This window comes from Aotus nancymaae, unplaced genomic scaffold (genome assembly GCF_030222135.1).
Source record: "Aotus nancymaae isolate 86718 unplaced genomic scaffold, 86718_ANA_hifiasm-v0.15.2.pri h1tg000040l, whole genome shotgun sequence".
Taxonomy (NCBI): domain Eukaryota; kingdom Metazoa; phylum Chordata; class Mammalia; order Primates; family Aotidae; genus Aotus; species Aotus nancymaae.
In genome coordinates this window covers 99,661,374-99,686,850 of record NW_026988454.1, presented here as the reverse complement: position 1 = coordinate 99,686,850, position 25,477 = coordinate 99,661,374, and the positions used below count along the sequence as shown (strand labels likewise).

At 34.3% G+C, this 25,477-nt stretch overlaps 1 pseudogene; it reads left to right on the top strand.

The window, feature by feature from the left end:
- The first annotated feature begins 16,774 nt into the window (after positions 1 to 16,774).
- LOC105730510 (COP9 signalosome complex subunit 4-like) overlaps positions 16,775 to 25,477 on the top strand; it is a 40,705-nt pseudogene continuing 32,002 nt past the window's right edge.

Sequence of the window (25,477 nt, the reverse complement as noted above, 5' to 3'; positions counted from 1 at the left end):
CACAAAATTAATTATTTTTTATATTTCAGTACATCAAATTAAAAACAATCTCAACATTATTATTCTTAGATCAAAACCAGTATCACTCATTATATTTTAACTGTCTAGCTTATTGAGTTCTGACAATTGTTAATATGATACTTACCACACTCCCAAATAATATAGAAAAAAAATTTCATTACAACTTCATCAACATTATGTTGAGTGAAAGAAGATGAGCTAAAAACAATTTGCCCTATAATTTTATTTGCAGAAGAAGATAATTTAAATTATTAAATTATACTTAATAATATTATTTTTATCAATATATACTTTAAAAAATATATATTTATCAATAAATCATTATTCCTATAATCATAAATTAAATTATACTCTTCTATAAAAATTATATGAGTATATATAATTATACTCGTTTATAAAATATTATAAACGAGTATAATTTAATTTATGATTATAGGAATAATAATGAGGCTGCCTGTGTGGAAATGCAAATGGACTAGAAAAGTGCACAAGAGACATTTTTTTTCTAGATAATGGCAACACTATCTTATTGATTACACTGTGTATACAATACTCAGAAGTCATTGAACTGAATAAATAAAACCTGTGTATTATATTGTGTTTAGATTATACTCTTACTGTATTATGTTATATTACCAAACAAATAAAAATATATTTAAAACTAAAAAGCAGTCACAGACTAGTAGAAAATAGACAACAAATCTGTCTCCAGATTATATGAGAAATATATACAATGCAATACTAATTTAAAAGTTCTATAAAATATAGGCAAAATATTTAAAGGAATATTTCACCAAAAAAAGATGCAAAAAGGGCATTTGAAAAGTTACTCAAAATCATTAATCTCTGAGAAAGACAAATTACAAAGAAATTTCTTTTTACATCCACTAAAATAAATGAAATTAAATACCCTGACAATATATAATATTGGCCAAGATAAGGAACAGCTGGAATTTACCTTAATTGTACAAACACATTGGAATACTATTTTGCACATTTTAAAAAGTAAAATACTCATTTAATCTATGTTCTAGCAGTTACATAATATTTATCAAGAAAAATGAAAATTTACATCCTACAATAGATTGGTAAATTCATAATTATTTGCCCCAGACTAGAACCCATCCAAATGTCCATCAACAGAATAATGAACAAATTGTGTTATGTCCCTACAATAAAATATTAGTAACAGAAGGGGAAAAGTTTGCTGAAATAGTGAAAACATATTTGGAATCTCAATTTTATTATGTTGAAGAAAAGAAGGCAAATCAAAGAGATTATATACTGCATGATATCATTTATATACAATTTTAAAACAAGCATAACTAATCTATCACGAAAGGAAGCAGATCAGTGGTTACATGTTGCCAGGAATTGGAAGGAGTTGACCAGAAAGAAGTTAAGAGAACTTTTTGGAGTGACAGAAAATTCTTTATATTATTTGAGGTAATGATTGCAAGGTTCATAAGTGCATTGCATCACCTGAAGTCAGGAGTTCTGGACCAGCCTGGCCAACACGGAAAAAACCCAACTCTACTAAAAATAAAAAAATTAGCTTGATGTGGTAGTGGGTGCCCGTAACTCCAGCTACTCAGGTGACTGAGGAAGGAGAATGACTTGAACCCAGGAGGCAGAGGTTTCAGTGAGCTAAGATCGCACCTGGGTGATAAGAGTGAAACTCCATCTAACAAGCAAACGAACAAAAAAAACCTCATCCAATTTAAACATCAAAAAATTTGCATTTCACTGTTTTGTTTTAATGCATTAAAAATTGTCTGAAACTAGATGTTTTTACATTTTATAATTTATTATCTATGGCAAACTGCATTGCATAGTAATAAAAGTTGTTTTTTACGTAATACATTACTTAGTCCTTTTGATGAAATTATTTTGATAAAAGTACTGTGAATATTTGTGCTAAGTCAGTATACACTAATAAGAATAACTGTTTGCTGTTAGTTTGTTGATATGAGCCACTAAATCTTAACCTACTTAAATATAACAGTATAAATTTGTATATAAATCTAAAGTCAACAATTTGCTTTAGAGATTTTTTATAAAAAATAAAATCTTGGAAGATATATATTTGTATGAGAATTTTTAAAGTTAATTATGTTAGTTTAGTAGTCTAAATAATTTATTTCATCACTAATATAAGTTAAATATATTTTAAAATCAATTTTTGGTATTCATATTTTAATAATGCTGATGTACATGATGATATAACAAGTTGTTTTCAAAATTATATAACATAGAAGTATCTAATAGAAACATTGTCTCAAAAATAAAACAATATAATAAAGTTGAAACCTCAACATAATCAAATGTAAGACCTTCAAAATGAGAATCCATTTTGTTAGCTAAATTAACCTAATCAAATTAACCAATCATAGGCATGTAATCATGCTGCCATCAAGATATTCATTACCTCAGGTTAGGTTTCTTCCAATTCTTTGTAAGTATTAAACAGTATATTTTGGTAGCATTCACAGAGTTGTGAGTTTAATTTTGAGTGTACCTACAATTGTTGTAACCATCTGCTAAATCTGTTTCACGGACTCCAGAGGGACTTGAGGCTTTGCTGGAATGAGCTGTCAGACATCAATCCATCCTCATAGGTCTATTCTATTAAGAGATAAGTTAAATATTTCAAATTGTATCCAAAATCAGCACTTTGTAGTTGTATTATTTAATTATTATTGAAAGTGTGCCTCCTATAGGTGATTTTTCCTCTTCAAAAATTTACTAAAACAACATTCAGAACAAATGATTTCATTTTTTGTAACTTCTGGTAATCCATCAACCAACTTAAGTAATAATTTTGTTCTGAATATTTTATTAGAAAATTCATAATATAAATAATTGTTTTCACTTTTGATTAATAAATACATTGCTAAAGAAGATAAACATTGTTGATTACCTTACACATACATAATATATTGTGTATAATATTAAATTACCCACATAAAAGGAAATAATAAATCTCAGCACTTAACATTATAAAAAATATAACTCAATATTAATTTTAAGATGTTAATAAAATGAAATAGGTAATAAAACAAAGCCTACTGTTTGTCATTGTCATTTTTAGCAATGAAGTAGATTGATTATAGACTACAAGCTCAGCCTTTAGAGATGATAATTTGTCATTTTTCAATTATAAAAAAATAATAGCAATATCATTAACATTCTTGGCACTCTGGTGCAACATTAAAGAAAACTCGTAAAAGGAGATTTCAAAATTCTTCAACGATGAATTGAAAATACTTTTTATATGAACAAAAGGCAAGGGTCAATATGTAACAATGTAATATTTTGTGCTGAAAGCTAAAAGCAAAAATAGATCAACTTAGTATAAAATTAGAGTATCAGCTAGATATGAATTTGTATGTGCATGTGTGTGTGTTTCCGTCTGTGCAAGTGAGTCTTCACATTTTTTCTGTGTATATGCTGAAAGTGGCATTGCATTTCCTAGCCAAAGATCTAAAAAGTGTTATATTCTGTACGGTTTAGAAAATATAAAATTTGTTATAATAGCCATGTGCCATTGATTTAGTACAAAAATAGGTACTAAAGTTACCTTTATAAGTATTATTAAATCCATTTGTCTAAGGTATATTTGCTAACCAGGATGATTTAGGATGACCACAAGAATGAAAGTATATCCATCAATGAGAAATTCTGTATTTATTTCCAAAGTTAGAGAAAAAGGAAGTGTCATGAGTACATTATTTTATAGTTCTTAACAAAAAAATATTGTAAGAAATAAAGTAGGAAATAAAATTTGAGATAGGATTAAAGGATAAGCAGGCCCACCTTCTATGTTTACCAGAAGAAAAATAATTTCTTTTATTGTGTGGCGATATATGTCACTTGAGAAAGATTTCAGATTAATATTGACATTGATTTGCTACATTTGATGGAATTTGGAGTGGATAGAATTCTAATACACGAAAGCTAATATAAATAGAAAAAAATACCTTAGTGTTAAAAGAGACTTCAGGATTTTTTTTTTTTTGAGTTGGAGGTGAAATGATTAATTTGTTTTTAAAATATTTGTAGCATTAGTAATTGTTTCTTGCATATCTGTTATCAAATCAAAGAGAAGTTTTCTTAATCTTTTAGAACATATCATGATGGTAAAAGACAGGGTCAGATTTTTGGAACATCACTTACATAAAATTGCTCCTTTTGTTTTGTTTTCATTATAGAACTGTTACAAGTATATAATCAAGGTTTAATTTTCTTTTCAAGTTATCCAGATATCCCTCTGGTGTCTCGCTGTTTTTTCCAGAAGAGCTCTCAATGTCAAAATATGAAATGCAGCAAGAAATACCAATAGAAATGTTTGTATATTTTAGTAGCTTTCAGTTGATGACAGTGTCCTCTTTCTCATTGCACTTGGTCCCTGAGGAAACAAGACGTGTTGGTGAATATTTTTATGAAGTGCAGAGAAGTGTACAAAGTTCTAACCACTCTGGATGGAGGAAAGAGAGTAAATCTATACTTCAAAATAAAACTTAAAATGTGAATAAGGGAAATAAAATGCCGGGTAAAGTACATTAATGCTTTGGTATTTATGGTATATAGTGGTATAGGAAATCCCGCACTCAAACATAGGAAAGATAAGATAGTTTTGAATGATTTTGATAACAAAATGCTATAAATTATAACCTACCTATAACCTTTAGTTGTTTCAAATGATAATTATTCTTATTTTCTCCATTATAATATACTACCATATTCAACCTCTAGAATATCTAGAGATATTCTAGATATTGAATATCTAGAGATATTCAATCATAAGCCATATATGTATGTATGTGTGTGTGTGTATATATATATATATTTAAAAGACAGAAGAATAAACTAATTTGAATTTTCAGCATTTGATTTATTTCAGTAGCAATATATGTTTAAGGAAAGAATATGTAAGTTGACATGTTCAACTTATATATTCTTTCAAATAGTATTCATCATCTCTACAAATTTGTATCTACTAATACATTTTTCTAATCTGTATTTGTAATATTCTATCTGTTAATCTGGGTGATGATCTCCAAGAGTAAAGACTCTAGTTCATTAGTCATTCAGAATGCCTTTTGGTTAGTCAGAAGACAACTAATCATAAATATGTCTGAGCTTCCTTGTTGGTTTCTTACCACTCAAAACTCTCACAAGCCAGTGAAACATAATGTTTCACTTAAATCCATTGGGAAATCTAAGGGAATTACCATTAAGAGAAAAATGAGGATTACAGGTGTAACTGTCAGAGTTTGCTAATTAATGAGGGCAAGATGGCAATCACTGCTAAAGTGCACAATTTCAAAATAATATTTTAAAAATATTGCCACGTATACTAGTGAGTGTTCTCTAGAGGGAAAGAACTAATAGGATAGATGTATATATAAATAATGGGGAGTTTATACCAAGGATTATTAACTCACACAATCACAAGGTGAGGTCTCACAATAAACCATCTGCAGGCTGAGCAGCAAGGAAGCCAGTCCAAGTCATAAAGCTGAAGAACTTGGAGTCTAATGTTTGAAGGCAGGAAGCATCCAGCATGGGAGAAAGATGTAGGCTGGGAGATTAAACCAGTGTAGTCTTTCCATATTCTTCTGCTGGCTTTATATTCTGGCTGTGCTGGCAGCTTTTTAGATGGTGCCAACCCAGATTGAGGGTGGATCTGCCTTTCCCAGGCCACTGACTCAAATGTTAATCTTTTTTGGCCACACCATCACAGACACACCCATGAATAATACTTCACATCCTTCAATCCAATTAAGGTGACAGTATTAACCATCCTACCAGGCATGGTGGTTAATGCCTGTAATTCCAGCCACTCCAGAGGCTGATACAGGAGGATCCCTTCAACCCAGGAGTTGAAGACCATCTTTGGCAACAAAGTAAGAACCCATTTCAAAATAACTAAAAAAAAAAAATCAATAACCTCACTAGTCGTACGATGCTTGTAGAACCAATCATTGCTCTGAAAACTGATTTACAAGGATAGAGTACCAATTATTTATACCAAATTTCTTGTATATATTTTATCTTAATGACCAAATGTGCCAATGAAGGAAATGTCCACACTTCAAAGCAATTATAGCTAAAAGATGTGGAAAAATTATATAACTCAAACATGACTATTTTCTACTCCCTAAATAAATGCATCTAGAAAACATTAATCAATATCTACAAAAACTATTAGGTGAAATATTCATGGGGAATTGTATAATGAATGGATTGAACCAAATAACATGGGAAGCCACTGATCATCTATTAAGAGCAACAGCGACAGAAGACAGACAAATTCCTAGGCAGACAGGGGCGGGTCCCCAGTGAAACCCAACCTTCAAGTCAAAGGGATTTTAAATCCTGAAAACTGAGCTGCTAGTTATGTGTGGAGTCCTCAACTGGAGTGAGAACTTCCTTGGTGTCTTTTAGCCAATCAAAAGATGCTTTCTCCAGGTCCACTCATAGACCAATCAGCACATACTCCCTTATTCTGAGCCCATAAATCCCTCAGACTCTGCCTCGCAAACTGCAACCTGCTTTGGGCCCTCTGTCACACAGAAGGCTACCTGCTTTTGAGTCCCTTCTCCACTGAGAGCTTTATTTCAGTCACTCAAAAAAAGTATCTCCTGCCTCGCTGACTCTCCAGTGTCTGCATACCTTTTTCCTCTTGGCCGTGGGACAAGAATCTGGAACTCATGAAGCTTCAGATGGCAGGAATGAGCTGTAACATGCCCCTGTTTACTGGGCTGCAGGTGGCAGGAATAAAAGAGAGTTGTAACATTTCTTGGGGGCTCAGACCTCTGGACTCCCTGGGAAAGAGCTGTAAAGCCCCCTGGGGCTTCATAGTTGCTGGCATCTCTGAGTCTTCAGGCATCACCATGTTCCCCTTGTCTAGATGTCAGTGCCAAACATGGAAGCCATTCGTGGCATGCCTGGTCCAGTTGCAGGGTGAGCGCAGATCCCTGGGTGGGTGCAAGATCTGGGCCAGGATGCAAGCCAAGAGCAGCATGCTAGGCTGAGCGGACGGAATGAGCCTGGTAGGCCCAAGGAAGGTCCCAAGCAGAGGTCACAGCAGTCAAAGAGATTTCTGGCTGGTGAGTGGCACTGAATGAATCCTGTAACACTATAACCCTCCCTCTTGCAACAAGGGAGAAAAGAAAAAAAAAAACCTGCTGGGTGCCATTCGCTTCCTCTCACTAAATTACAAAAGCTTCAACATGAGTAGGGCCATTAGACATTACATGCCTCTGGAAAAGTAACTGCCCTGAGACTGTGACTATTTCTACAAGTGACTAAAGTACAAAATAACACCTAAGTTAATCAAGCCTCTGAATCAAATGCTTGATTTACAGGAAATACTAAGACAACAGAAAAAAAGAGTACCAGGAGGCAATCAACTCAACCCAAATTGTACAAAGCTTTATTTATTTATTTTGAGACAAGATCTCACTTTGTTGCCCAGGCTATAGTGTAGAGGTGTGATCATATCTCACTTTGTTCCCGACTTGCCCAGCTCAAGCGATCCTCCCACCTCAGTCTCTTAAGTAGCTGGGATTGCAGGTATGTTCAACCAACCTGGCTAATTTATTTTTTATTTCATTGTTTTGTGGATATGGGGATTTTTCATGTTGCCCAGGCTGGTCTCCAACTATTGAGTTCAGGTAATCTGCCCTCCTCAGCTTCCCACAGGTATGATCCATGGTGTCTGGCCTAAAATATTAAACATTTCAGAGGATAAATGACTGGGTTCTTCTTTCATCATATATGTTACAATGAAAAAAAAGAGAGTAATGAGATAGTAGCTATAGATTGAAAACATTTATGAAACATATCAATCAAATGCAATGTGAAAACATTGTTGGAATACTTATTTTTACTAAATAATTCTAAAAATTCATATTTAGGACAATCAAGGGAACCTGGAAACAATAGATTATGTTAAGAAAATATTGCTATTTTTGCTGTACTATTTGAATGGTGCTTATATAACAATTAAAATTTTTTGGTTAGAGTTGCATGTATTTTAAGATATTCTAGACAGTAACAGCCAAAAAATAGGAAAGAAGAGAGAAACAGAGAGAGAGAGAGAGAGAATATGTATGAGATGATAGATGAGACAAGAGTAGCAAAATAATAACTACTGAAGGTTTTTGAAGGGTGCATGAGAGTTTATTATACTCTTCTATTTTGTGCACATTTAGAAATTAAAAATACATTAATAACCCAATAATCCAGCATGATATTAGTACTTTAAAAACATTTACCATAAAAATTTAGAAATGAAGTTAATTTCAAACTTTAAAAATTTTTATCTTATACATAATAAGGAAACCTTTACGTTATAATGTCTGTTTGTACCATATTTCTCACAGTCAAATTTTATAGGCAACAGTGTGTTTAACCTGCTCTGTATAAACTATTATGAATACTTTGTGAAATATAATCACATGATTTCCAATGTATCTATTTTTAAAAATATTCTTATACTCCCATTTGATAGTTTAGGTTAGAATTATAATTAGGAGCACTGAAGTTTAAGCTAGATTCAGAAGCTCATTTCTGCCTGCCAACTCCAAATTTGTCATGGAATACTGCTTCTAAATTTACATGGAATTCAGCTTTAATTTTACATGTGAAACAAATGCTCAAGCAGCAATTGAGACTCAGGCATCTACATTAAACAAATGCCTTATTGAATAAAATTCCCACTGATTTGCTTTTGGGTAGTGTATGTTGAGGTGTATACTTTCTATAACAGAGTAACTGGCCCCTCTCCATGTCATATAAACTTGTAAAGTGTTGTAAATCCTCAATAAATGTGCTTATTTCAAGAACTTCTTAGAAAATGTTGACAAGACATACATATCAGTAACTGAAGATAATTATAGAGTGACATCTCTAGAATTGTAAAATGAAGGTAATTCAAACAGTTGAAATACACATGAAGATGCTTCAACAACAATTTTATCATACTTTTGATTATCTTAGATTATGATATGTAAGAAAAAATAGCTCAATTGGCTTTTTAAAATTAAATAACTTTCTTATTCTTAAAAATGTGTTGTATATGGACTCTTCCCATTAACCTTGTTGTAATCCCCAACCCCTTGATGGCCCAATGAATATATCCTGAATCCTCATTAACAATAGAGGAAAATGTTATCGACTTTCAAGATATACAATTGTATTAATTTTTATTAGCATTGACTAACACCATATACAATGAAATCATTTCATAAGAAAGCTAGTGACTACCAAGATTTTGATTTAGGGTTTTCATTCACTTAAAAGATCATTTAATGACTACGGGGCGATATATATTTTCAAAATTATCATTATACCCCCTGGGATGACTGTTAAAGTCAAATGGTGCAGGCTATCACATTTATCAAATATCTCTATGTATCATTTCAGATCCTTTGTAACAAGGGTATTGATTATTATGGGTCACTATATAATTAAAATTTGAGATTATTATTACCTGCCATTCACTTTGCACAAAAAAGGTCGTATCTCCATTGACAGCTTGGATAGCCTTAAATCAATTTCAAAGATTCTCTTATTCCAGTTGCTTTATATTTAAGGTTCTGGGTGGTAGTCATACTTACGTAACTCTTACAGCTGACTTTTCTGTGATTATTTCAATGCGAATAGTCCCAGCATGATAAAATCTCTTTTAAGTGTAGGAATTTTTAATAGCTCCAGAATCAGAGATTTATTGCCTAAAACACTAATCAAACTATCTGGAAAGCCCTGAAATAAAATGGAAATTAAAGACATATTTTTAATTAAAATTGGGAAACTAAGACACACAGAATGTTTCTAAGCAAAGCCAGATGACAAATTTGCTTTGCATTATTACAAATAATTTTTAGGGCCTGAACCTATCTTCATCATGAGTAATTTACCAAGCATTAGAGAGATCTAAAAAGTTTAGAAGACTAGCCCTTTATCTCAGATTGTATAGCTTAATATCTTTATGACTTTATTGAAATCACTTCTCTTAGTTCCTTTTCTACATTGAGGTAAAATAAGTTTCTTGCATAGAAATAGACCATAAGTCACACCATTTGACGAAAATCACATTGCCTTATCCTTTGGGCTTGCAGTTGGCAAATAGCTTTCAGTTGACCTTCAGAGACGGCCTCAACTTCAGAAAGATGCTTTAGTTGGGATCACCCTATTGGAGATGGCTCACATCTATAGACAGACAAATGCAAGGGAAAAAAAGTCCTTATTTTAATTGCAATGCATTTGGAATGCTTCTAATAAGTTGCTTTAGCTCTTCAACTTTCTGTAGGGTCAACTGAGGGTGTTACTGGTGCCTGAACAACAACTAGACTTCTCACTTAACCCAATCCCACTCCACTGTGCTCCAAACCAGAGCTGGTGCCAGGAGTACTCCCACATAAATATAATAATAAATACAACAATCTTTGCTGCGAATCCACTCTTCCCAGTGGATTCAACCTGCAACAACAGTGAAAATCGATGAAGAAAACCTGGTTTACAGCTTTGATAAAGTAGGTACCACAGAAAGGTAAAAAAAATTCTGACAAATCATTTCTCAATACAGTCTTTTGCCTCTGCCTGGGAGCACATAACAGAGTCATTTAAACTTCTTCATCTTATTTTAATGGTATTTATAAAACTTGGAGGTGTGTTGTGTTTTCAAAGAAAATTTAATTTTCCCTAGCCATTTTAAATTTTTAAATATTTCAAAATAAAATAATGTATTTATCAGTGAAGACAGCAATTTATTTTATTAAGTTGAAAATATGGATTCATGCCTATGAATATTATTATTGTTATCATAGTGCTTCATATCACTACAAATATACTACACAAACATATCACTACTCATAGTCTTTGAAAACATTGCATATTTTATAATAAAAAGAAATATAATTGTGAGTATGATAGATGTAGAAAGCAGATGAGGAAGGGTCCCCAGAGAATCTCTGACCTACCCATGTGTTTACATCAAATGCTTTTGTGCAAATGAGGGAACCTGCCCAGGGCATGGTTTGGGAATGCCAGCAATGAATTACAGGGGCCTGCCTGCACCCTGCAAGAGTGAGGTGGAGCCACTGGGAAGTTTGTGCATCATGAAGAGATAGGGAGGAGCCTGGCCTCTGCAGATTGTGTGGTGGCCTGGTATTCAATCTGTGAAGTGGGAGCTTGTTGGTAGGAATTCTTTTTTTTCAGTGGAAGCTTTCCTTTAATAAATTTTGCTCTCCTCACCTTTAACATGTCTGGATGTGTATTCATCCATTTTAACACTGCTGATAAAGATATTCCTGAGACTGGGTACTTTATAAAGAAAAAGAGATTTAATGGATTCACAGCTTAATGTGGTTGAGGAGGCCTCACAATCATGGTGGAAGGCAGAAGGTACGTCTTACATGGTGGCAAGTAAGAGAGAATGAGAGCCAAGCAAAAGGGAAACCTCCTTGTAAATCCATCAGATCTCATGATACTTATTAACTACCATGATAATCGTATGGGTAAAACCACCCCAATGATTCAATTATCTCCCACCATGTACCTCCCACAACATGTGGGAATTATGGAAGCTACAACTCAAAATGAGATTTGGGTGGGGACACAGTCAAACCATGTCATTTTGCTACTGGCTTTTCAAAATCTTAATTCCTCACATTTCAAAACCAATAGTGCCATCCCAACAGTCACCCAAATTCTTAACGCATTTCACTATTACCTTAAATGTCCAAAAGTCCTCATCTGAGACAAAGCAAGTCCCTCCCGATTATGAGCCTGTACAATCAAAGGCAAGTTGGTTACTTTCTAGATATAATGGGGGTACAGACATCAGGTAAATACAGCCATTCCAAATTAAAAAATAATGCCCAAAGCAAAGGGATTACAGGTTCCACACAAGTCCAAAAATCTATCAGAGTGGTCAAATTTTAAAGCTCCAAAATGATTTCCTGTGACTCTATGTCCACATTCAAGGTGCGCTGATATAAGAGATGGGCTCCCATGGCCTTGAACAGCTCTTTCCCTGTGGCTTTGCAGGACACAGCTACCATCCCTGCTGCTTTCATAGGCTGGCATTGAGTGTAGGTGGCTTTTCCAGGTGTACAGTGTAAGGTGTTGGTGGATCTACCATTCTGGGCTCTGAAGAACGGTGGGCCTCTTCTCACAGCTCCATAGGCAGTGTCCCAGTAAGGACTCTGTGTAGGGGCTTTAACTCCACATTTCCCTTCTTCACTGCCCTAGCAGAGGTTCTTCATGAGGACTCTGTCTCTTCAGCAAACTTCTGCCTGAAAATCCATGTGTTCCACATACATACTCTGAAGTCTAGGTGGAGGTTCCAAAACCTCAATTTTTTACTTCTGTGTACCCGACATGGAAGTTGCCAAGGCTTGGGACTTGCACCCTCTGAAGTCATGACCCAAGCTGTACCCTGGCCTTTTTTAGCCATGACTAGAGTGGCTGGGACATAGGACACCAAGTCCCTAGGCTGCACACAGCAGGAAAGTCCTTTTTTCTCCTAGACCTTTGGGCTTGTGATGAGAGGAGCTGACCCAAAGGTTTCTAACATGCCCTGGAGAAACTTTCCCCATTGTCTGGGCAATTAACATTTGGCTCCTCATTACTTATGGAAATTTCTGCAGCCCCCTTGAATTTCTTCTCAGAAAATGAGATTCCGTCTTCTATTGCATTATCTGGCTACAAATTTTCTAAATTTTTATGCTCCATTAACCTTATAAAAGTGAATACTTTCAACAGCACCAAAGTCATGTCTTGAATGCCTTGCTGCTTAGAAATTTCATTCACCAAATACCTTACATCGTCTCTCTCAAGTTCAAAGTTCCACAATCTCTAGATCAGGGGATAAATGCCTCCAGTATCTTTGCTAAAACATAACAAGAGTTGCCTTTACTGCAGTTCCCAATAGCTTTCTCTTCTCCATAGGATACCATTTCAGTCTCAATTTCATTGTCCATGTAATTATCAGTATTGTGGTCATAGCCATTCAAAACATCTCTAGGAAGTTCCAAATTTTCCCATGTTATTCTATCTCCTTCTGAATCCTCCAGACTTTTCCAACCTCTGCCTGTTACCAGTTCCAAAGTTGCTTCCACATTTTAAGGTGTCTTATAGCAGCTCCCCATTCTACAGTGCCAGTTTACCCTATTAGATCATTTTTATGCTGATGATAAAGACATACCCAAGACTGGGTAATTTATAAAGACAAACAAGTTGAGATTTGGGTGGAGACACAGCCAAACATATCAGTTTGCTCAAAGTTTTTCTGGCCATGGGACAATAACCCAAGTTTTGGCTGAGTTAAGGAGCAAAAATCCTGCATCATTTTGGTGGCTTATCTGGGAATATGACCAAAGGTGCATAAGATGCAAACCAAAAAATCTTTTTACCATTCATTTCTGAGCCTTACTGTTTGTGAATTTTTCTGAGGGTAGAGGAAATTGTGCCTTCAGTGCAGTCACTCTTCAGGGTTGAGAATCTCAGCCTCAGTGCAATGCAACCTTTATATGGCCTCTCTCTCTCTCTCTCTTTTTTTTTAGTTCTTCTTCTTCTTTTTTTTTTTTTTTGTTTTTTGAAGTTAATGGGTGAGCAGCTGCTCTCCTCTCACATCCCCTCCCTGCTGGGGCTGGGGCACATGGTCAAAAGGCTCCATATAGCAGGCTGGCCAGTGTTGCCAGCCAAGCCTCCAAAGTGTCTTCCCCTCACGCCACCAAGGGGTCCAGCTCTGTCCAAGCCCCAGGGAATAAACAGCAATTAAAGGTTTCTCTTCCTGTTGAAGTAACCCATTTGCATAAGAAGAGGTTCTTCCCCCAGTTAGCTTTCCAATTCTGCACTTTAAGCTGTTCTTTTTTCCCTTTTCTCCACCTTGACAGCTGTAAACACAGGCCTGAACTCTAAATTTTTTTTCTTCTCTCACCTGGTTAGGAGTTAACTTTTAAGAAAGAGGCTTCTTTTCCTTTTAGAAGATGTTTTACTAGGCCAGGATCCCAATTATCACTGTTTATATTTTTTGTAAAGTTTTAATTATGAAAAAGAATTTGTGAGGTTGGTCTTAAGCCGTAGCCAATTTGGTGTGCTTTGCATTGCTTTCTGCATGATCAGTAGCAAACTTTGCTGTAGGTCTTCATCTTTTTTTACATCCCTAGGAGTGTTACCTGTAACCACATGGCAGTGCTTTGTTTTAGCCTCTGCCATTTTACAATGGCTGCTAAGGATCAGTTCCGGCTTAGTCAATGACTTCTTTCTGATTGGTTATCTGTATGACCTTGGCTGTTTATAGATTCTCTTCCCCTCAATGAACCCCCTTGTATTTTCTTTTCTCTGAGCCTCTAGTAAAGTTTGAAAGCCAGAAATATTGGTCATTTTGCATGGCTAAAGTCGGGTAATAAAGGATTTAAAAGGATTATCTTAAAGAGTACTCAGCTTAATTAAAAGTAAATATCCAAGTTATAGGTATATTTAACATGCCTCTATGTTTTTCTCTTCTTGGATCTTGTTTAGCTGGAAAAAGGATTTTTCTCAGTCAACTAAGTTACTTTTCTCCATTTTGTCTTGCCACACTTAATGCATACATATGAGGCCCTAAGATAATTTCTAATGGCTTGGAAATCCTTAGGAAAGCCAGAAAAGGTGTTACAGATTCCATTTTGGAAGAGAACTCTGTTTTTCTCATTGAACCCCAGGAATTAGAGGCAGATAGATCCCTCTAAAAATCTGTTTTTGTCTTCCAGTTGTATCTGTTTATTAGGCCCTAGAAACTACATGCTCTCCTAGACTTCCTCCTAAAGGGCTCCACCCAGAGGCCAATAATCCTATTAGGAGATTGGCAGGCAAAAAATCTTAAAGCTACTGAAACTTGTTATATCTGTCTGTGTAGTTATGTATGTGTTATGTGTGTGATGTCTATAAAAAAGTGCTCTAATTAATTGACTTAAATTAGAATAGGCCCTTTGATCAAATATTTTTTAAAGTTGTAGTACCTTTTGTTTCATGTGACTTTAATCTTTGAGAAATAAAAAACGCCTTAAAGATTATTAGTAAAATGCAGATGTCATCAAAATGTCAATTTTTGCCTGGGGTTTAAGGATTGTTTTGAACTAGATGAGATAAATCTAAAAGTTTCAGCAAGTTGTGGAAGAATTGTAAAAATTAATCCTGCAAAAGAAATTTCATGTGTGAACACATTAACTAAATTCAAAAGAGTATTATATGGTTTTTTCTTGTAAATTAAGCATGCAAATAAAAGCAGAATAAGGTATTCTTAATGCACTAATATGCTCTTTAGCAAAATTTATAAAGGGTTATAAAAGTTTTTGCTTTTTAAAAAAATTTCTGAGTCATTATCACATTAAGCATTTGAACCTCTAACATTTTATAGGCTTCCCAAAATCAAGCTACAGTTTTAAAATTGTCTTTCCTGACACCTGGCTTTTGGATGATACAGAGGGCTGCTGGAGCATCCAGAAGACAGGTAAACAGGATCATCTGATGTGTTTAGAAACACGGGATTGCCAAAATTACGTTTAATATTTTTCAGTAATATTTTAGGAAATATTAATATACGTTCCAAACTTCTTGGGATCCCTAAAATTCTGTCCGAGTATACACTATTAATCACAGTTAAGGTGATTATGGCAAGTTATTGTAAATCATAGAGATAACCAAATTTTTCTGTCAATCATGTTGTTGATGTAACTACCCTGGACATCTTGTTATTTATAGACAATTATTGTCTTGTTTTGATCCTCTTCAAAGGATGATTTATAATCAGCTGTAGAATTTTGACAGGTGCTTTTAAATGTAGGTTTCTGATAATTTTGGAGATTGTGACATAACATACAGGACTAATGAAGGGCTGAAATGTTCACTAATACCAAGCAAAACAAGAGTTAACTGAAAGGACTGAATTAATAGAAAACTGAAGTAATCTTTTTGACTATTCTTGGAACAAGGAAACTTATATTGAGCTATTTACAGCCTTTAATAATTGGATAATGTGTACTTCTATGAACAAAATTTAGAGCATATTTGTCTCTCTTTCTCTTCCTGGCTTCTCCAAAATTTGAAAACTAGCTGTGGGTATTCTTAACTCATGACAATATAATTTTTTTCATCAGTGCAATAAAAATCCATTTTCTTTTGCAATGAGATGCAATTAGAGAAATTGGTTGTTTTAAAAAGGCTTTAACTGGAAGGGTATGCCTCTCTTTAGGGAGTCAAGCTCGACAGGTAAAGGCAATAAAAGTCCCTTTGGAAAACTCGTTTCATACCTTTTCTTCACAGTCCCATACAGGATTCCTAACTTGTAGTAAGTAAAGAATGTCACTTTCTAACCGGGCCAGGAACCTCATGCTCCTGGGACTTCAAGAAGAGAGAAGTTTACCCATCTCACAGGGATTTGAGGGTGCAAACCCAAGGCTGGGTTTAGCATTAGAAAGTCCTATCTGGGATGCCTTGTGGAACAGAATTCCATCAAAGCTAATCCAAAGGCCTATGTAAACACGATTATTCATGCTGCACACTATGCTAGTAACCAGGTCAAGTATAAAACTAAAGTCTATTTCTCAAACTTCTCAGTCCTATAATGATTTTTTTAACAAAAAAATCATTATGGAGAGAGAGAGAGAAATTATATTTAAAGACATTTCATATATTTGTCATTAAATTCTAGACTCATTAGTTGTCTTTAATTTTTTGCTTACATTTTGCACTAACCATGTCTACACCTGTGAACCAACCAGCAATTTCCAACTTCAGCTCAGAAGGAACAAAAGGGATAGGTAATGTAAAAACCAGGATTGACATTCTAGTTCTGAGCAATTATCCTGAAAATCCTACCAGGTAATGGGAATAAATAGGGTGCCCATCACCTAGAGGTTTCCTTTTTGAGAAAGTAAGAGCAAGGGAGTTAACCAAAGCCAAGCCCTGTGGACTCAAATCTTAGCAAGCATAACTATAGCCACCAGTTATCTGGGTGTATCAAAGACATCCTTTTCTCTCCCTTGTTGGAGGAGGACTCAATTCCACAGCTTTGCCTTAGCATTTGGCTTATGATAAAAGAGTCTATGCAACTTCCCCTGAGACATATTTTTGTCCCAAACTCAATTCCAAGCTTTGGGTCAAAGCCCTAAGGTAAAACAAACAAACAAACAAACAAACAAAAAACAAAAAAACAAAAAAACTTGATCTGAGGAATCTAGAGGCAGATGATAATGGAAGTTAAAAGGTAGAGTGCAGGTGGACAAGATTAATTCCTGCTAATTAATACAAGCTTCTTGTTTCATGGATAAAGTTCATGTTAGTATACATGGCATAAATGAAATATAGGAAATTTGAAGGCTACTGACAGCAAGGGAGATAGGATGTATGTGGGTAAAAGTACATATTTCCAACCCCTAGGTACCCCCGTTAACATGGGTGGAAGCCACTTTGACACCATGGGCAGTACCTTGTTGTGGTTACTGGGAATCAGGGATGAAGGAAAGAAAGAGAGACACCTTATTTTCACTCCCTCATTTACCTGGGGCATTTGCCAGGAAGAGAAGGGAACCTGGGATGTCTCCTTTCCTCAACTAGATGAGTAGCCATTCATCTTCAGTTTGTACTTTTTAAAAATGCATCCTGAAACTCTAGGACTCCTTTGAAAAAAGTGCCTTTTTTTCCCTTTTTTCACCTCTGTCCTCTCTTCAATGATACGAAATTGTGTCTCTGTAGCATGAGACACTCCCTTTGGATTCATACTCCAAATTGGGAAAAGTTTATTTCCTAAACCTTAAACTGTTTGGCCTAGGATACAGCTTGGGGGAAGGAAACCCAGAAGTCTGATATGCTGGCAAAAGGATAAAGTTTTTACCAGTCGGGCTTTTGGTCTCCTTCTCCCTGTGCAAAATGGTAAAAATCCTAAGGATTTAAGAACTGTCCTAACCCCATATTTTCTAATAACCCATTTTGTCTCTTTTTGCCTTCAGGCCATTAAACTCCAAACAGTCATGCAATCAGAACCTCAGTGGATTGTCCCTTTTGTTGGAAACTGTTAGACAGGCCTCTCAGGGAGATCTGACTGCCATTTTCCCAAAATAGCACCCCATGCCAGCAGAAAACAGTTAAGATCAGCCTTTGTACTCATCCTTATCCTTATTCTAATGGCAGTTAGATGTACTTCTTTAGAGAGAGAAATGATAAATGTAGGAGGCAGTTAAAGGGGAGAGTCCCTGGAGAATCTCTGACCCACCACACAAGTGTTTACAGGGCCTTGTTTGGGCATCTCCACAATGAACTAGGGTACCCACCTGCACACAGGAGAGTAGGGTGGAGACACTGGGAAGTTCGTGCCTTGTGCACTGGGATGGAGCCTGGTCTCTTCAGCTCATGTGTCTAGTGACCTCGTATTCAATCTGTGAGGTGAGACTCTATTGGCAGGACTCCTTTTTTTTCACTGAGAGCTTTCTTTTAATAAATTTTGCTCTCCTCACCTTTTAATGTGTCTGCGTACCTAACTTTTTCTGTTCGTGTGACAAGAACCCAGGTTTTAGCTGAGCTAAGGAGCAAAAATCCTGCCTCAATTATAAGAAAATATAGTATAACAATAATTTTAATTATCATATAATTAAAATAAAAATAATGAATGATGCGTCCTAGAACTGATCCCTGGTGCAATATAATTAGGAGAATAGCCTCTATGACATGACATTGACAAATACTGAGTTAAAATTTGAGACATAAAGAGATAATCAACAACAACAACCTGAGCAATCCAACTTTGCTACCTCAAAAATAAAATCAGAGGCTTGGCATTATTACTGGCTTCTACCCTCTGTGTATGACGTCCTATGGGAACCATACTTCTGACAGTGCAGAAGGTTTCAGGTTTGTCATCCTTAAGTTACTTCTCCCTAAGGTTACCTCTCCATGTTGACAGATAGAAGAGATTTTTTTTTTTTCCAGGAAGTTCAGTTTTCTTACTGACAGAGAATTCCCATAGACTCAGTGATATATTTGGCAAGCTGCTGCCTGAATGTTAATATTTTGGTAAAGTGAAATAGTCAAAACTTTATAGTCAAATATGTCTATACTAGTAAACTGGTTTTGACACTTCTACAAACCTACATTACCTTATCTATAATGGGGGAACATAATGTCTCTATCTCAGGGCTATTATTTTAATTAATGGTGTGTTATATAAAGCATCAACATTGGAAATGTACTAGAAAAATGTTATTTACTCTCTTCCTCATCGGTCCTTATTTGTTTCTGGTCTTGTTTGCATGTCTTGAAATGGTGAGTGAATTCTGCTTTAAGACCTTTTCATCCACATGGCCTTTTAAAATGTTTTCTTCTCCCTTTTCCTGTCCTCTTCATCTATGATTGTGGAGGAAATCTGAAAATAGAACAGAAGATATGTAAGTGTCTTTAACACTTGCTTCATAACAACCATTCTGAGAATTTAGTGGCATACAACAAAAACTATTTTATCTTCATGAATTCACAGGTCCAAAATTCAGAAGGAGCACAGTAGAGATGTGCATCTTTGGTTTAGTTACTTAAATATGGTTTCTTTGGTTTCTAGGAGAAAAGAGGCAGATAATTTCTCCCATACACATTTAACGTAAAATGGTAATCTGGGTATAGAATACCTGTAATAAACATCCCAAAACTAGCAGGGGAGCAGCAAGCATTCAATCACCAGTCTTTCGCATTCTAAAACAGTTGGCCATGTGTTGCCAGTTTCTTGATTAGGGTCCCATCCCTAACAATGATTGTCCTTAGCTACAAATTTCTTATCTATTGGTTTATATTTCATTCCTTTAGACAGAATCCACACCTGCAATTATCTTGAAGATAAGCCTTCTTTTTTTTAGACCCTTGTAAAGAAGTGGTGTAACAATGCTTTCAAGAATTTAGAAGCATTGTTGTCTAGCCAAGAGGGTCAATGGGATATGCTCTTAGATTCTTGGGGAATTTTTTTGTTGAACTTAGAAGGCATTTGAGAAACTGCTTTATAACTTTCTGAGGTCTTAACAACAGGCTTTCTTCCATACCCTGGATTCCCAGAGGCCATGTTTTACTGGCAGTATTCCGGATTTCTTTGATCTTTGTCCTGAGGCCATCTATTATTTTGAAAATGTTTCCTGAGCTGGAAAGACTGCCCTAGACCTAGATAGTTCCTAAAAATTCTAACTAAAACTAAAATGTTTGTTCTTTAAGTCATCTATCTCCTTCCAAACTTTATCTTAAACAAAGGTTGCCAGGAGACTGGGATTCTATTTTTCTTTAATAGAGATAGCAGCTCCCAAGGGAAGAATTGAGGAGTGCAGCTACCAACAAAAAGCATTATTACAGAAAGATGACTAGGAAAAAAGAGTGGAAAGAGGAAGACTTTCACAACAATGTACAGTAATAGTGAAATATACTCAGAAGGCATAGGTCTCTTCCTTTAGTGTGACATACAAGATTCCATTCTCCTCTGTTTCGGATTAATTTTTATGTTGATATTTATGCAAAATGTTAAGGTATCTAAAATAGTCTGCAAATAAGTCTCTTTCCATACATGGTTCCTCAAAACATATAAATAAATGTATTTTTATTACAATACTCTTAATATTAAGTCCCAGGGAAAAATAATTAAAATCCCCCTAAATTTTAAGTCTATCTGAGAGACAATATTTTAGAAACTGGCAGAATAAGACAAACAGAAAAATATACAGAGCAGGAGTATTTATAGAATAAAAGAGTAATACAAAAAAAAAAAGAAAAAAATGGTAAATACAAAGTGTTTTTAAAAATATATAGTTATTGGCATTATATTCAATAAACAGGCTGAATAAAATGTACATTCAAAAGAAACAATTGAATTTTGAATTTTGAAATTATTACAGATTTAAAGGACCAGATAAAGTATAATACATGGGTGAATGGCAGAAATGAGAATTCAATCGGTTAAGAACTGAATATTTTCAGAGGAAGCAGAGCAGTAAGTGTAGAAGAAAAACAAGGATGAAAAGTGATGGGCATTAGCGTGCTGGGGAAACAAGATCAAGTGAAGCATTTTGCTTTTGTTTTTATCTTGCTGGGGATCAACTCTAAAAGACTGAAGTTCAAAACAGAGAAAATCAGGGAAACCAAAAGAATGCAAATATGTTCAGCTGTTCCCTGCTTGATGACATTCAAGTCAGGATACTATAATATATAAAAAATATATATACAGTTCGTATTCTTTCAAATAAACAAATATTTAATGAAATTGTTTTAGGCCATTTGGAACATGAACTTATTTTATCCCATTTCTTTGTTATAAGAGATCCTTCCCATGATTTTGGAGTCTGGTAAAGGATTAATAAATACATGTAGAGATTATGAGCAAGGTTCTAAATCAATACAGCTACAGGAGAATGCACAGAACAAAGATGACACATTCTTGTTTGCTAATTGTAGTAATGTTCAATGAGCTTTACTTAAACCTTGTTTGATCTGCATGCAATAAAATACTCCTAGTTGCTAGTAGGACACCCAGCTGGTAGTACCCAACAGGAAATTGAACATGCAGAATTACTGAGGGAGTGGTTTAGACTGGAGATGTAAGTTTGAAAGATATTTTCATAAAACTGAAAGCTGACACACTGGGAGCAGATGTTATTGCTACAGAATATAAAAGAGAAAAGCTTGGCAAAACGAAATGGGAAATGCTTATATTTGTGGCATGAGAGTAGGAAGAGGGTTTGTACTGTGGCTATTAAGCAGAGAAAGTGACTAAAATAACATAATTTATTTTTTTAATTTAAAAGATTTAGAAATCCCAATGAGATATCAAAAATATAACCAACATCAGTGGTCATATCACTTGGCTTATTATTATTCACATATTGTGTATATATTTTATACTGTCAATATATATTAATATATTTCAAAATAAGAATATTTACCCACATTTAATTTTATACAATGGGTATTTTGCTCTCTTTTTCTATGTACATATGTATCTATATATTTAGATATCCATTATGTTGTGAGAGTCATCCTTGCTGATAAACGTAGCTAACATTTACTTATTTTTGTATGTAAATGTGGCTAACATTTACTTCTGTTGTGAGATTTATCCAGGTTGAAAAATGCAGTTAACATTTGCTTATTTTCAATGCTGGATAGTATTCTGTTTTCTAAAATAAATCATTATCCTCTCATCAACAGACTTTTGGAATTTTTTCTTACATTTTTGCTAATATAGACACTGATCCATGAACTTCTTTTTTTGCAGGTGTTACTCAAGACTTATGAATAGAAACCTTTATGTTTATATTGTATGCGTATCTTCATTTTCAACTCCACTCATATTGCCAAATAGCACTCCAGAGTGATTGTACCAATATTCATCTCAGCCAGCAGTGTTTAAGAGTTCCTATTGTTCTTCCTTTTGTCTGACAGTGTGGATAAATTATGTGTGTTTTTTTTTAAATAGATACGGATTTTATTTTCTTAGATGATGGTTAGGTTAAGTGCTCTAAAAAGTATGTATGATGATTTGTTTTTACTCTCCTATGAATGATGTATTGGATTTGTTCATTCTGTCTCTATGTATAGATTTCTAGAAATTTTACATAACCTAAGTAATAGACTTTTCATTTAATACCGTGAGGCTGAAGAGATTTTAATTTTAAGAGAATATATAATTGTTATGTTACCAAAAATATAAGCCTTTTGATGCTTTCACACTTGTACCTCTGTGGTTTACTTAAGAAATCTATCTCTAAACCAAGGGCATAAATATACTCTTCTATATTTGTTTCTAAAATTTAAAGTTTAGCTTTTCACATCTAAGTTTTTACCTTATTTCAAAACACTTTTCGTGTATGGCTATGAGTTAAGTATTACATTTTGTTTTTCCATGTAATTGGCCAATTTTTGCATCTGCATCTGCTCATCAGTGATTTCATGTCACCTCAGATGTATTTATTTGACAGAGTGCTTAATTGTCTTTTATTGACCATTTGTTTATCCCCTTCTAATCCTACCTGGTATTATTTATTATAACTTTACAATAAGGCTTGTTAAGTCCCTCCATTTGGCTCTTATTTTAAGATGTCCGGATTTTAGTCCTTAATTTTTCTTTATAAAACCTAAGATCAAAATGTTGAAGTTCTATGAAGGGCTCTATTGCAATTTTCAATGGAATTGAATCAAATGTAAAGATTAATATGGAGGCAGCTGACATTAATCATATTTATTCTTCATATTGATAAATACGTTAGCATTTTCTATTTCAGTCTTCTTAAAGTCACTTAATAAAGTATTAGAATTTATTTCATTAGATCATTATGCATTCCTTCCTTCTTTTTCTCTCTTCTCTCCTTTGCTCCTTCCTTCCTTTCCTTTTTCCTCCTTTCTTCTTTCTCTTTCTTGCTTTTTTTTCTTTATTTAACTAGTATAAATCATATCACTTACACCTTTTTTCTCTCCTTTGATTCAGAAAAGTTTTGAATTAGGACAACTCATTCATGAGTCTAGGTAACAGTCATTAACTTCAGTGTGAGGAGGATAATGACGAATAGGTCAAAAGTTAAGGCAAGAAACTTGGAAAATCTGAAACTTCCCAAATCAGATATTTACATTCCAATTCAATTATAATTTTCCTTCCTCCTTTACTCTTAACCTTTTCTCCCTATTTCATTATTCCCTTCATTCTTCTTTAGTTCAATTAATTTCCAGGTTATCAATTTCACAGGCAGATGGAAACATAACATTAATTCCAAATCAAAGGATCTTATAACTAGAAATGTTACTTAATATTTAAGTATAACTTTGTCTGAATTTTTCTATTTGTAGAAAAATTGGAACATATTTGAATGTTTTCATATTCACTTGAGAGATTTATAAAATCAAGTTCCAGAAATGTGAGTTGCCCAATGATTATAAGATTTCCATTGTTTTAAAGATTTTACCATTTTGAAGAAATAAGTCTTTATCTTCAGTGGTCCACATCTTTTTAAAGCATATAATTTGGTTTTATAATGCTTGATGAACATGTGAAGCCATCATTAGAATGAAGATTTACTATAAAACTGAGATTGGCAAACTATAGTGAATAAGCTAAATCTTATCCCCTTGCAAGGCAAACCTGATTCTGTCCATAAATTACATATTGTCTATGCTGTTTCATCCCGCAATAGCAAGTGTGATTACTAGCAACAGATATTGTATCTCCCACAAAGCTGCAGATATTTACAATCTGGCCCTTTACAGAGGTAATTTTCCATGATTTTTCTAGGCGTGAAATTTAGAATAGAACAGAGGTAGATTTACAAATTTTATTTAAACCAACTTTGAAAAATTGTAAACCTGAAATGTCTATGGTTTCATGCAGAAAAAAATCTGTATCTGTTTTTTAAATACTTAGATTCACAACAGCATACATTATGAATAAGACATTGAAAAATAATGATTAAAAAACGTTCTCAACAGTTTCCTGGTTTTATATACATGTATGATGACTTCAACCTGAAAATTCTTACTTTCTCGGTTTAAACTTCAGTCAGGCAGGTATGTTGAGTTTCCAGCTTCCTGTGGAGTGGCCCAGGATCCTGGCTTCAGATAAACAGCCTCCTCAGTTGTATCCCTCTAGGGTTGTGTGGGGAAGAGTCAAAGGCTTCTTGTTCATGCTACAGTCTGGTTTGATTCACTTTCCTGTGTGGCTTCCAGTTTTGACATTATTTAAATAGCAAATTTCTCACATAGCATTTATTTATTTTAAGAGATATCTCTGAGTGTTTTTCTTATTTTATTTTAGAAATTGGTTGTTTACTGATATACTCTGGGGGAAAAGCTGAAAATGATTTTGTACTAGTATGTATGTTGGGGAGGTGTTGGCGACCTGCCAGGCAAAAGATAATTGGAAGTGGCAGTGAGTTATTATTGAGGCAGCCATGCCATTCTGGTTTGTAGATATTTTCTCTCACCACCATGAAATATCATTCCACTGGCCTTTTGCTAAGAGGTCTAGTGTGAATCTTAGAGACTTTTTTTAAAAATTCATTTTTTCCATGACTTGCTTTTGAGATCTTTGTTTTTCATTAGTGGTCTACAGTTTGACTACAATATTTGCAGGTAAGTTTCTTTTTATTAATTCTAATTGAGAGAAGTTGCACTTTCTGAATATAAATATTCAGGTCATTCATCAATTATGTGAAAATCCCAACTCAATTATATGCATTCATTCTTTTATTCACATCCCTACTCTCTGCATGGAGCAGAGAACTGAAGAAATATTTATACATTTCAAAATTTATTATTCTTTTTGATCCATATAGGGCATCTTTCTTGTTTTCTCTTGCTTTAATTATCCCTATTTATTCACACTTTGCAATAATATTTTTATAAAATAAGAGAAAGTAAAGACCAAATCATATTTTCTAAAAATATCTTTCTAATG